The sequence below is a fragment of the Oryzias melastigma genome, linkage group LG19, assembly GCF_002922805.2.
Source record: "Oryzias melastigma strain HK-1 linkage group LG19, ASM292280v2, whole genome shotgun sequence".
In the NCBI taxonomy this organism is placed as follows: Eukaryota; Metazoa; Chordata; class Actinopteri; order Beloniformes; family Adrianichthyidae; genus Oryzias; species Oryzias melastigma.
Genome location: NC_050530.1, coordinates 1,425,071 through 1,436,759, shown reverse-complemented (window position 1 = coordinate 1,436,759; position 11,689 = coordinate 1,425,071).

Genomic DNA, 11,689 nt, shown 5'->3' with positions numbered 1-11,689 from the left:
GAGCTTCACGTCTGAAACCATGAAATAACGACTAAATACAGACAGAAGACATGAAGTTTGGATTCAATCTGGAACAAAAACGGACAAATGAAGAAATTGAAACAGTAGAATGGAAAGAAAGAGAAGACGGTTCCTTTGAGAAACGTAAAAACATCTTAAAATTGAGACGGAAAAGATTAAATTTGAATTAAAACCTGGAAACAGACAAATGAGGAAATTAAAGGAGCAGAATGGAAACAAAAGAACATATTTCCTTCAAGAAACGTCAAAAATTCAGAAAATATTCTTTAAATAAGCAAAAAATAATCGTACCAATAATTCTTCTTTTGGGAACAAAATTCTAGAAATGTTTTAGAATATTTTGTATTTGAAAAATGTTAATAAAATTATTTTTCTTGCAAATCAGAAAAACATTTTTTCAAATAAAAATCTGCAAAATAAATTCACAGAATCTTTTTCTCTTCTTCATCTTTCTGGATTCTCTGTTTTTTGTTGGGGGTCATTCTTGAGAAGGGTTTAGTACGGTGGCCCTGAAGTCCAAATCACATAAAAAAATATAATAATAATTTCCAGAAGTCAAAATATTAAAGGTAGGAATTATGGGATGTCATTTGTTGGATGATAAAGTTTGAGTTTTGAAGAAGAAATAAAGCAGAAGAATGTTTCATTTATTATTTTTTGTATTGAACAACTAGATCACAAAAGAACAAAACATGGCTTGAAATAAAAAAAAATAAAAAAAAAAAGTTTTTCACGTTTAACCTGAAGTGGGCGTGGCCAGAACTTAACCCTAGAACACGATCATCAGGTGATTTTCACCTGAGCAAAAGTATTTACCTGATTTTCAATACGTTGCATTTTTTCCTCGAGTGTCTCTGGGTAAAATCTCACATGATGGACCAAAGACCAAATCTCCAATTTCATTATTTTAGTTTATTTTTTTATTAATTTTTTGGTTCTCATACTCCTAATTTTTCAATAATTTTCAAGTATGTTTTGGGATCTTCCTTTGTTTTTATTTTCCATTTTGTTTCATAAATGAAATAAAATCAAACTACTCATCATGTGTCGACATGTTAAATGAGAGATACTTTTTATTTGGTTTATTAAATCAAGTAAAAATGACTCACAAAAGTGATGGTGTAACTTTTTATGGTGAAAGCTTTCTAGGGTTAAAAAAACATTTTCCATAAAGGTAAACAAAAACCATCATCCAATCAGAGACATCCCATAATATCAACCTTTTCTAGTTTTTTATATATATATTTTTCAACAATTCATTTTTACTTCTAGTAATAATTTTTTGTTTTCTAAAATTATGATTTTTATTTAGTTCTAAAAAATATTGTTATTTTATTAATTGTTTTGCTCTTTAATTGTCATTTTTGTTTTGTTTTCTTCTCAGTGAGCGCCAAGAATGAATCCAAACAGTGAACGTTCACGTGACCTCCTGACCTCCTGACCTCCTGACCTCCTGACCTCCAAGCCTGCACCTATCCACATATATGATCATATATTACCGTAAGAACACTTAAAAACAACTTATTTATGAAATATTAGTCATTTTTGTGGATAGTTTGAATATCCAGAAGTAAAACGACTCGATCTCTGAGGCTCCTCCTTGTTGGTCCCGCCCATTTCATGACATCATCATTGAGCCGGCCCACAGACGTCAATGAGCCTCCTTTACTAAGATTTTTAGGCTATTTTGGAGTTTAGCTAATATTGCAGCTACATGCTAGCTGTTGAGGCTAATTCAGGCTTTTTTTTTAAGTTTTTTTTAGGCTATTTTGGAGTTATGCTAATATTTGCCTGCTAGCTGTTTTGGCAAATTTAGTTTTTTTTTAGGTTATTTTGAAGTTTAGCTATTTTTTAAGCAACATACTAGCTTTTTTGGCTAATTTAGGCTTTTTTTGTTTTATTTTAGGCTGTTTGTGGAGTTTAGCTAATATTTGAGCTACATGCTAGCTGTTTAAGCTAATTCCGGCTTTTTTCTTAAAGTTTTTTTTGGCTGTTTTGGAGTTTGGTCAATATTTAGCTGTTTTTGCAAATTTTGGCTTTTTTCAGTTTTTTAGGCTATTTTGAAATTTAGCTATTTTAATAAGCGACATGCTAGCTTTTTTGGCTAACCAAAGTTTTTTTGGCTTGTTTTTTAAGTTAATTTAGCGTCTAGCTAACTTTTTAGATGGGGATCAGGTTCAGCTTTTTCAACTATCAAAATTTTAACATCTTCAGCTATCAGCACTAGCATCTTCAGCGATCAAATTCAGCTTACAGCATTCACACTAGGATTATCACAGCTAATACTATGTATCTAGTTCATAATTATGTTAAAAAGTTACAGTTTTAAAGAAATAAAAATAAAAAAATAAAAATGTAGTTTTAAGGTGTTCAGTAAATGTTTATCCTGTTCGGCCCACCACCTCAGGTGTGTTTTGGATTTTGGCCCCCTGTGTGATTGAGTTTGACACTTCTGGTTTACAGTATTCTCCATGATTCCTCCGGTTTGATTGTAGGAATGGAACCGGCTGTGAGATTTAGTCTCTTGGTCGATCCACTTTGATGCTAAGGTAATCAGTCATCTGTGAAGTGGTGATCACAGACAAAGAGTTGCTGGCGGCTCTGTCGCGCTCCCGAAGATAAAATCCAACCACTTCTGATGTGCTGATCTTCTTCTGGGAGTTTAAACACTTAAACCTCTCGCAGCCAAAAAACATTTTCTACACTTGAAGGAGATCGTCTTATGATCGGCTGTTTACTCTGCAGATTACATACAGGATGAGCCACTTCTTCTCAGATCACAGCGATTGATCACCGTGTGCTCCACGGAGAAAGTGGGTGTGTGTTGTTGTAGGGGGCGGAGCTTGGAGGGGGCGGTTCACATCATGCTGACGTCAGGTTTTTGGGGTTCTTTATAGAGATGAATGAACATTATAATACACTTAAAAGCTCAAAAAGTTGAATTTTCATGGTAGGACCCTTTAAACTTTCCACTCCGATCATCTTTTGATCTATTTTCAAAGCGTTTCTGGCAGAAATTCATTAGAAGTTGAGTTCTTTTGGCAGGAAGTGAGCCTGCTTTCATATCCCATCATCCCAGTTTATTCAGAACAATTTGAATAAAGAAATACTCAAAAAGCTTCATTTTCTTCATAAATGTCCTCCATGACGAGAAAATAACACGGCTTCCATTGGAGCCGATCTTAAACTGATCAAAATCCCTTTTCTTCTCGGGTTCCTGTTGAGCGTTTTAACCATTTCGATATTTGCTGGTCGCGCGGACGTTTCTTCTTCCTGAATTTCAGATGTTTTCTGCTCACTAACTGCGTCTAACGCCGTGTGCGGTTCTCCACGTCTCTGTTCCACCCTTAAAGTGAAACGGGATGTTTTATTTTCTTCTTCACGATTGCAGCTGCAGCTGCTCCTCGTCCTTAAAACCCACTCTGGCCTCTTTCCCGCCGCCTCACATCCTGCAGCCGTTTTCATCAGCAGGTGGCTTCTTCTTCTTCTTCTTCTTCTTCTTGTTCTGGTGGAGCTCAGACTCCAAACAAACAGCTGAGACAATCTTCAGAGAGAGTGGGAGTCCGGTTGGTGCTGGTGTAAGGAACGGCGTTGTGGGTAAATGTCACGGCGAGCCTTCTGCTCCGTGTCTGAGTGAGTAAACGGGAATCAAAGATGATGGACGAGCAAATCAGCCACTTTGTTGCCTGAAACAGCAGAGAGACAAAGCCCGGGCTGCTCCTTAAGTGGCCTGATTTATCATTTTCGGCTCAGACATGCAGCTGCTGGGAGGCGACGTTGTTTTTCCTCAATGTTTAATGGTCCAAACATGAACCCATTTTCTGGATAATTGGCTCCCGTCTCATTCCAAACCCGTCGGAACGCCGTGAACGCCATCCCCGTTGGGCTGCGTTACGTCTGTCAGGTCTCTGGTCCCGGGTCAGGATTTTTACATGGAACTTCTCTTTTAAAGGTTCATAAAAATGACCTGCTGATGTTTTTTTTCTATTATTGAGACGCTCAGAAGAACCAAACTGAAATACAGGATTTTTTTTGTGTTTTTCTGAAAAACAGACCATGACGTCCCGATTATTAGCAACATCCTGAACCAAATTCTGTTGTCTCAATCAGGGGTCCGCGAACCTTCTCATGTGAGGGCCACATAACTTCTTCTCTGATGGGGGCCGGGGTCGGTTTGAAGGCTAACAAAACAAGTGTATCAATCACAGAATAAATGTAAACATTTATATTGCCAAATTTTAAATAATTCATTTCTGTAATATTCATTGAAGAAAAATAAAACTAAGACATTTTAAAAACGAGATAATACAGCATTACCTGGGATAATTCCAGTGTGAATGCTGTAAGCTGAAGTGAGCTGAAGCTAACAGCTAAAAAAGCTGAATATTAGCAAATGCCAAATTATCCTAAAACTGAAAAAGTTCTAAATTAGCCAAAACAGCTAACATGTAGCTGAAATATTAGCTAAATGCCAAATTGACAAAGAATAAGTGATAAATGTCAAATTTAGCCAAAACAGCTAGCATAAGGCTAAAATATAAGATAAACTCCAAATTAGTCTAAAAGCGTAGCGTAAACAGCTAGCATGTACCTGAGATATTAACTAAATGCCAAATTAGCCAAAAATAAGTGATACATGTCAAATTTAACCACAACAGCTAGCATAAAGCTAAAACATTAGCTAAACTCCAAATTAGCCTAAAAAAAGAAACCTAGCATAGCCTGAACAGCTAGCATGTAGCTGAAATATAATCTAAATGCTAAAATCAGCCTAAAAAACTGGTCAAATGTGTCATTTAGCCACAACAGCTAGCATAAAGCTAAACATAAGCTAAACTTAAAATTAGCCTAAAGAACTGAAAAAAGCCCAAATTAACCAAAACAGCTAGCATGCAGTTGAAATATAAGCCAAATGACAAACTAGCCAAAAAAACCTAAAAAATCTTAATTTAGCCAAAACAGCTAGCATAAAGCTAAACTTCAAGTTAGCCAAAAACAAAAACCAGACGTAGCCTAAACAGCTAGCATGTAGCCGAAATATAAGCTAAATGCTAAAATAGCCTAAAACTGGTAAAACGTGTAATTCAGCCAAAACAGCTAGCATAAAGCTAAAACATTAGCTAAACCCTAAAATAGCCTAGAAATCCTCAGTAAATGTCCAAGTAGTTCGAAAGCTATAGCATAAAAAGAGCGGAATATTTTAATAGCTGAAAGAGCCGTACAGCTATAGACGTCCATGGACGTTGGGGGGCCGGGTCAAATGTGGAGGCGGGCCTGATCCGGCCCGCGGGCCGTAGTTTGGGGATCCCTGGTCTAAATAAAATTGTCCAAATTCTGTCCCTAATCCCTCACTACTTAAAAAACTACAGTGCGGGACTATCTAGTAACCTGGGTTTTAAAAGCAATTTGGACGCCATACTTTTATTTTTCTTTAATGGCAAATATAACATCACCGATTTCACAAACCTAATTGCAGAAGTAAGCCTCCACTGATATCCCATCATCCCTTAGCTTACACTCTCTCCTGCTAGCTTACAGCCCCTCACAACCCCAACCTAACATTATTGGTGAGAAATATCAGAGCTTAAGTCGTAGATCCAGATTCCAGCTCAGACTAAGAGGAAAACAAAGACGTTCACGGATCTATTGGTCAACAGTTGCTGCGTTTTTAAATCGGCTTCTGATTCACAACAATTTGAATAAAATACTCTAAAAATGATGTTTTGAGCTTAAACTAGTTTATATTTGTCCTCCATCACGAGAGAAATGCAACAATAAAATGTCTAAAACTCCAAAAACACATTTTTTTTAGTGGAGTGGCTCTTTAAGTTGAGTGTTTTTTCCTTATTTTTAGATCTACCAAATCTTTGAGAACAGTAAAAATTCAGGTAAAAGTTGCAGAAAAACATGAGAAATCTCCTTATTTTGAATTCCTCATGAATCTGATAAACATTTTTACTGCAGGAAATCGAGCATCTGTTCCAAACATTTACCCATGATGCATCTGCAGTCCGTCGAGGTGACTCAAACCATCATGGAGCATAAAAAACACCAGGATGACGGACCTCGTAAACGCTCAAACATGCAGCTCGCCTGTGGGAGCGCTGACCCCCGCGGCCCCCCCGCTGGCCGTCAGCCCAGAGGGCAGGTCGCAGCAATGATGGGCCTGCCGCCGCTCCTCCGCCGCACAGATGGCTCCCTCCGTCAGTGGGATCGCCGCCATAATGGGCGGCGTCCTGACGTCAGGACGGGCAGACGGCCCTCCATCGACACCTGTGGACCTTCTGTGAGGGGGAGTGGAGACTTTGGAGAGCTTCCCTCTTAGGAAGCTGAAAGGAAACTCTGATCCTTCAAATAGAAACTTGAGTTTCACTTCTAGACTTGTGAGGTCAAAACCTAAAGAGCGCTCAGGTTGGATTACATCCGTCTGTGGAGTACGGAGAGAAAATAGTATCCACCCCATGTGACATTCTTGATTTATAACTCATAACCTTCGTGTAGAAGTGCAAATATAAAAAAATACAATTTGGTCTGCGAATGCTTAGATTGTGAATATTATCTGGTGAAAACGTGACTTTTTTTTAACTTTCTTAAACATATATGCCTGAGAATTCCTATAAATAAGTCTAAATATGCATTTTTAAAACAATTAGCCAGACAACGTTGGTAAGCAGTTATAGTCGGTCTGAGTCAGTGACGTGCAGTGAGGTTCACGGCTGGTGAGGCACTGAAGTCATCAGTCAGATTTACAAACATATGAACCCTACAGAGCAGCTTATTCACCCTTTGATGGACATCAGTTAAAGTGTGTTCTTTAAAATCTCTTTTCAGTTTTTTCTTCTGTTTACAAACTGTAGCATAGAAAAAATTTGTTGTTATTGATTTGCTTTTACTTATGAATATCTACGTTTACATCAGGGGTCTCCAAACGTTTTCTTGTGAGGGCCAGATAACTGTTTTCTTCTTTAATGTGGGGCCGGGGTGGGTTTGTAGGTCATCAGAAAAAGTGTAACAATCACAGCCTGAATGCAAACATTTACGGTTTCCAGAAAGCCACACAGAGCCAAATTCAAAATAATTAATTTCTGTAATTTTCATAGAAGAAATTAATACCAAGACATTTTAAAAACTAGATATATAGCATTACCTGTGATAATACTAGTGTGAATGCTATAAGCTTATTGTGGCCACTGAAGATGCTAAAATAGAAGCTAAATGCCAACTTTGCCTAAAAAACTAGTAAAATGTGAAATTTAGCCAAAACAGCTAGCGTAAGGCTAAAATATTAGCTAAATGCCAAATTAGCTTAAAAAAACTGGTAAAATGCATAATTTAACAAAAACAGCTAGCACAATGCTAAAATATTTACTAAATGCCAAATTAACCTAAAAAACTGGTAAAATGTGTAATTTAGCCAAAACAGCTAGCATGAGGCTAAAATATTAGCTAAATGCTTAATTAGTCTAAAAAATTGGTAAAATGTGTAATTTAGTCAAAACAGCTAGCATAGGGCTAAAATATTAGCTAAATGCCAAATTAGCTTAAAAAACTGGTAAAATGCGTAATTTAGCCAAAACAGCTAACATAAGGCTAAAATACTAGCTAAACTCTAAATTAGCCTAAAAAACTGAAAAAAGCCAAAATTAGCCAAAACAGCTAGCGTAAGGCTAAAATATTAGCTAAGTGCCAAATTAGCCTAAAAAACTGGTAAAGTGTGAAATTTAGCCAAAACAGCTAGAATAATGCTAAAATATTTACTAAATACCAAATTAACCTAAAAAACTGGTAAAATGTGTAATTTAGCCAAAACAGCTAGCATGAGGCTAAAATATTAGCTAAATGCTTAATTAGTCTAAAAAATTGGTAAAATGTGTAATTTAGTCAAAACAGCTAGCATAGGGCTAAAATATTAGCTAAATGCTTAATTAGTCTAAAAAATTGGTAAAATGTGTAATTTAGTCAAAACAACTAGCATGAGGCTAAAATATTAGCTAAATGCTTAATTAGTCTAAAAAATTGGTAAAATGTGTAATTTAGTCAAAACAGCTAGCATAGGGCTAAAATATTAGCCAAGTGCCAAATTAGCCTAAAATACTGGTAAAATGTGTTATTTTGCAAAAAACAGCTAGCATAAGGCTAAAATATTAGCTAAATGCCAAATTAGCTTAAAAAACTGGTAAAATGCGTAATTTAGCCAAAACAGCTAACATAAGGCTAAAATATTAGCTAAACTCCAAATTAGCCTAAAAAACTGAAAAAAGCCAAAATTAGCCAAAACAGCTAGCGTAAGGCTATAATATTAGCTAAGTGCCAAATTAGCCTAAAAAACTGGTAAAGTGTGAAATTTAGCCAAAACAGCTAGCATAATGCTAAAATATTTACTAAATGCCAAATTAACCTAAAAAACTGGTAAAATGCGTAATTTAGCCAAAACAGCTAACATATGGCTAAAATATTAGCTAAACTCTAAATTAGCCTAAAAAACTGAAAAAAGCCTAAATTAGCCAAAAGCTAGCGTAAGGCTAAAATATTAGCTAAACCCCCAAATAGCCTGGACAAAACTGGCACCAATGTAATCAGACAGACGGCGAGAAACGAGCGAATTAGGTCATTTTAAAATAAAGCGTCTTTTATGATGATAGAAAGACCGAAACAATGCAGCGAGTGCGTCACCTGCAGTCAGTGTGTGCGGCGCTGGGGAGGCGGAGCTACAGCTGTTCACTGTTTGGCGTATTTGAACAGGAAACTCGTAAATTTGCTGCTTTATTACCTGAAGAAACGTTGAAAACCCTCACAGAAAATGGTAATCTGAAGAAACGTTGAAAACCCTCACAGAAAATGGTATTCGTAGAAAAGAAGTAAAAAAAATAACATTTGATTGAAAAAAAGTGTATTCAATTTATGTAATTTATGCATTTTTAAGCTATATTTGGCCTCCCCTGACTGCACTGGTCTGATTTGATGTCTTAATGGCATCCAATCAGGAGTGGGTTTGTTGGAAGGCCACACCCCTTCACAAAGGCCCAGTCCGAATTCTTCCCTTCCCCTCCATTTGAAGGGACAGTTTAATAGCAAGTCGTGTTATAAGACCGCTGTTATGTATATTTGAGCGCTGGAAGCTCCGTGCTAAAGCTAGCGGACCGGCGATTATTGATGATGTCATTGACGAAAGTGACATCCGAAATATGAGACACTATTTTTTCATAACTCTCCGTTTGGAGGGTCAAATGAAGGGGAACATTTTGAGTTTATCAGTATCTGCAAATATCAGCTATCGGCCACAGTTTCAGGAGAAATATCGGTTATTGAGAAAATGAAATCCCATCGATAATGAATTCATAATGACTCCTGTTGGCTCATATTTTATTCTATGGCCTTAACTGGTTCTGTTTTCATTTTGGGAGTTTTCCTCCCCGACTCGCTGCTTCTCACCGTCTGTCTTCTGGAGGTTTCAGATTCTTCAGCTTCTGTCAAATGAAAGCTTCAGTTTTCTGTCTTCACCTGAAACCTTCGTTCTCTCGGTTCTTTTTGTCTGACGTTTGATGGGAAGTTTCAAGGTTTTATGTTTTCTTTTTTACATCATAAGAACTCAGAGCAGGAGGCGGCACAGAATGAAGTCTTAATCCACAATGACCTCCAGATGTGTTGGGACTTTAAGAGATTCAGCTTCAAGAAACCCTTCAATCTATTTATAATTTTTTATATTTTTTAGTTTAGCTTTTAATTTTACATGCCCTCATGTTTTAATTTGATTTTGTCTATTATTAATGTGATTGTGTTTGTTGTGTTTTTACTTTTTTAATGATTTTTTGTTTTCATGATTTCTATTTTTAACTGACATTTATTTTATTCAAAGCACATTGAGGTGCTTTTTTTGCAGGAAATTGTGTTACAAATAAAGTTGAATTTGAATTTATTGTATCACTTACATGCTCAGTAGTTTAAGAATTCCCGTCGTGTTCTCGTGTTTCAGAAAAACGGTTCTTATGAAAACCATCCATCCATCCATCTTCTTGACCGCTTGTTCCCTTTCGGGGTCGCGGGGGTGCCGGAGCCTATCCCGGCTACTGAAAGGCGAAGGCGGGGTACACCCTGGACAGGTCGCCAGTCTGTCACAGGGCCTCAATCACACACACATTCACACCTAGGGGCAATTTAGAGTCACCAATTAACCTATGAAGCATGTTTTTGGACGGTGGGAGGAAGCCGGAGTCCCCGGTGAAAACCCACGGGAAAACCTACGGGGAGAACATGCAAACTCCACACAGAAAGGTCCCAGCCTGGAGTCGAACCGGGGCCTTCTCACTGTGAGGCGAGAGCGCTAACCACTGCGCCACCGTGCAGCCCTCTTATGAAAACCAAATTCTCCAAAATCGTATCTGTTACCTTCCATACCATGATCCTCCCTCCACCAAACATCCCACTAACCACAGATAAACATTATTTTAGATCCAGAGTTTGTGTCTCCTGTAGATTCGTGATCCATCCATTGTTCTTGGAGTTGGTTGCCATGGAAACCAGTTCCTAAACGTTCTCCGCGGGGTTCTGAAGGATCTGAAGGCCTCTCGACTCTGGAGGAAGTTGTTGACCTCGGTGAACCTCATCATCTGCTGTCCTCCTCGCTAATGGAGTCTCTGTTGCTCCCAATCACTTCCGCCGGGTTAAAAATCCGGCCGATCGTGGAAACGTCTCCGGTGGAATTCCCTGAGCTCCTGAGAGGGCGTGATAAACGAGATTCCGATCGTGGACGTTCCTGAAGTTCTGTTGTTTGGAGTCCATGAACCGGTTTAACTATATTTTCTAGAATCTACCCCACTGATCTGAGCGTCTAATGTTTTATTTTTTAGCTTCTTCCGTTTTGAGGTTGAAGTTTATCATCATCCTCTTTAAAAAGAATCTGCCGCTGCTTCAAACTTTATTTGTTCTCTAGATTTTATTCAAATGTGACTCAGATTCTCCTATAAATGTCAAAGTGGAAGTTAAAAAACAAAACAAAACAAACATCGGACACCAACTTCAGCCTGATCTGACTTTTAAGGATAACTTCAAGAAAAAACACTAAAACTGGTATTTTCTAAATAAATCATAAAAGTAAATTAATTATTTCTACAACTTTATTAGCAACATCCTCTTAACATTAGACAGTCGATAGCTGAATATCAGATTAATATTATGGTCTGTGGGAACAACTGTCACAATAAATCCAAATTTGGAGTGAAGACTTCTGGTTTTTATCTGTTAAATGCAGCTTTCTTTTATTTTGAAATCACAGACTCTTCTTCTATTTCCTCTCTGATTCTTTTCTTCCAAAAGAAACTTTCTAAAAATGCATTTTTTAGTATTTTTTGTAACTTTACCAGCCTCAGAGTTTGAATTTAGAGGAGAATGCAGCTGCTTTAACAAAGTAGCAGATGAGTTTTTGACAAAAGGAAACTGATGTGGTGGAGAAATTCCAGTCGTTTTTCAAAATAAAACTTTCTTCAGAATCAAGTTATAAATAAAATCGCAGCTTGTGGTCCACAGCTTGGATGACAGAGATTAAGTTTTCTCCATATTTAGTTCCATATTTGCTTACATAATTCTTTAAGTATTAAAGTCATACTTACATGTAAGTAAAAAAAGGTTAAAAAAAGTTTTATTTAACCTTGCAGTACAATTTTCATCCAAA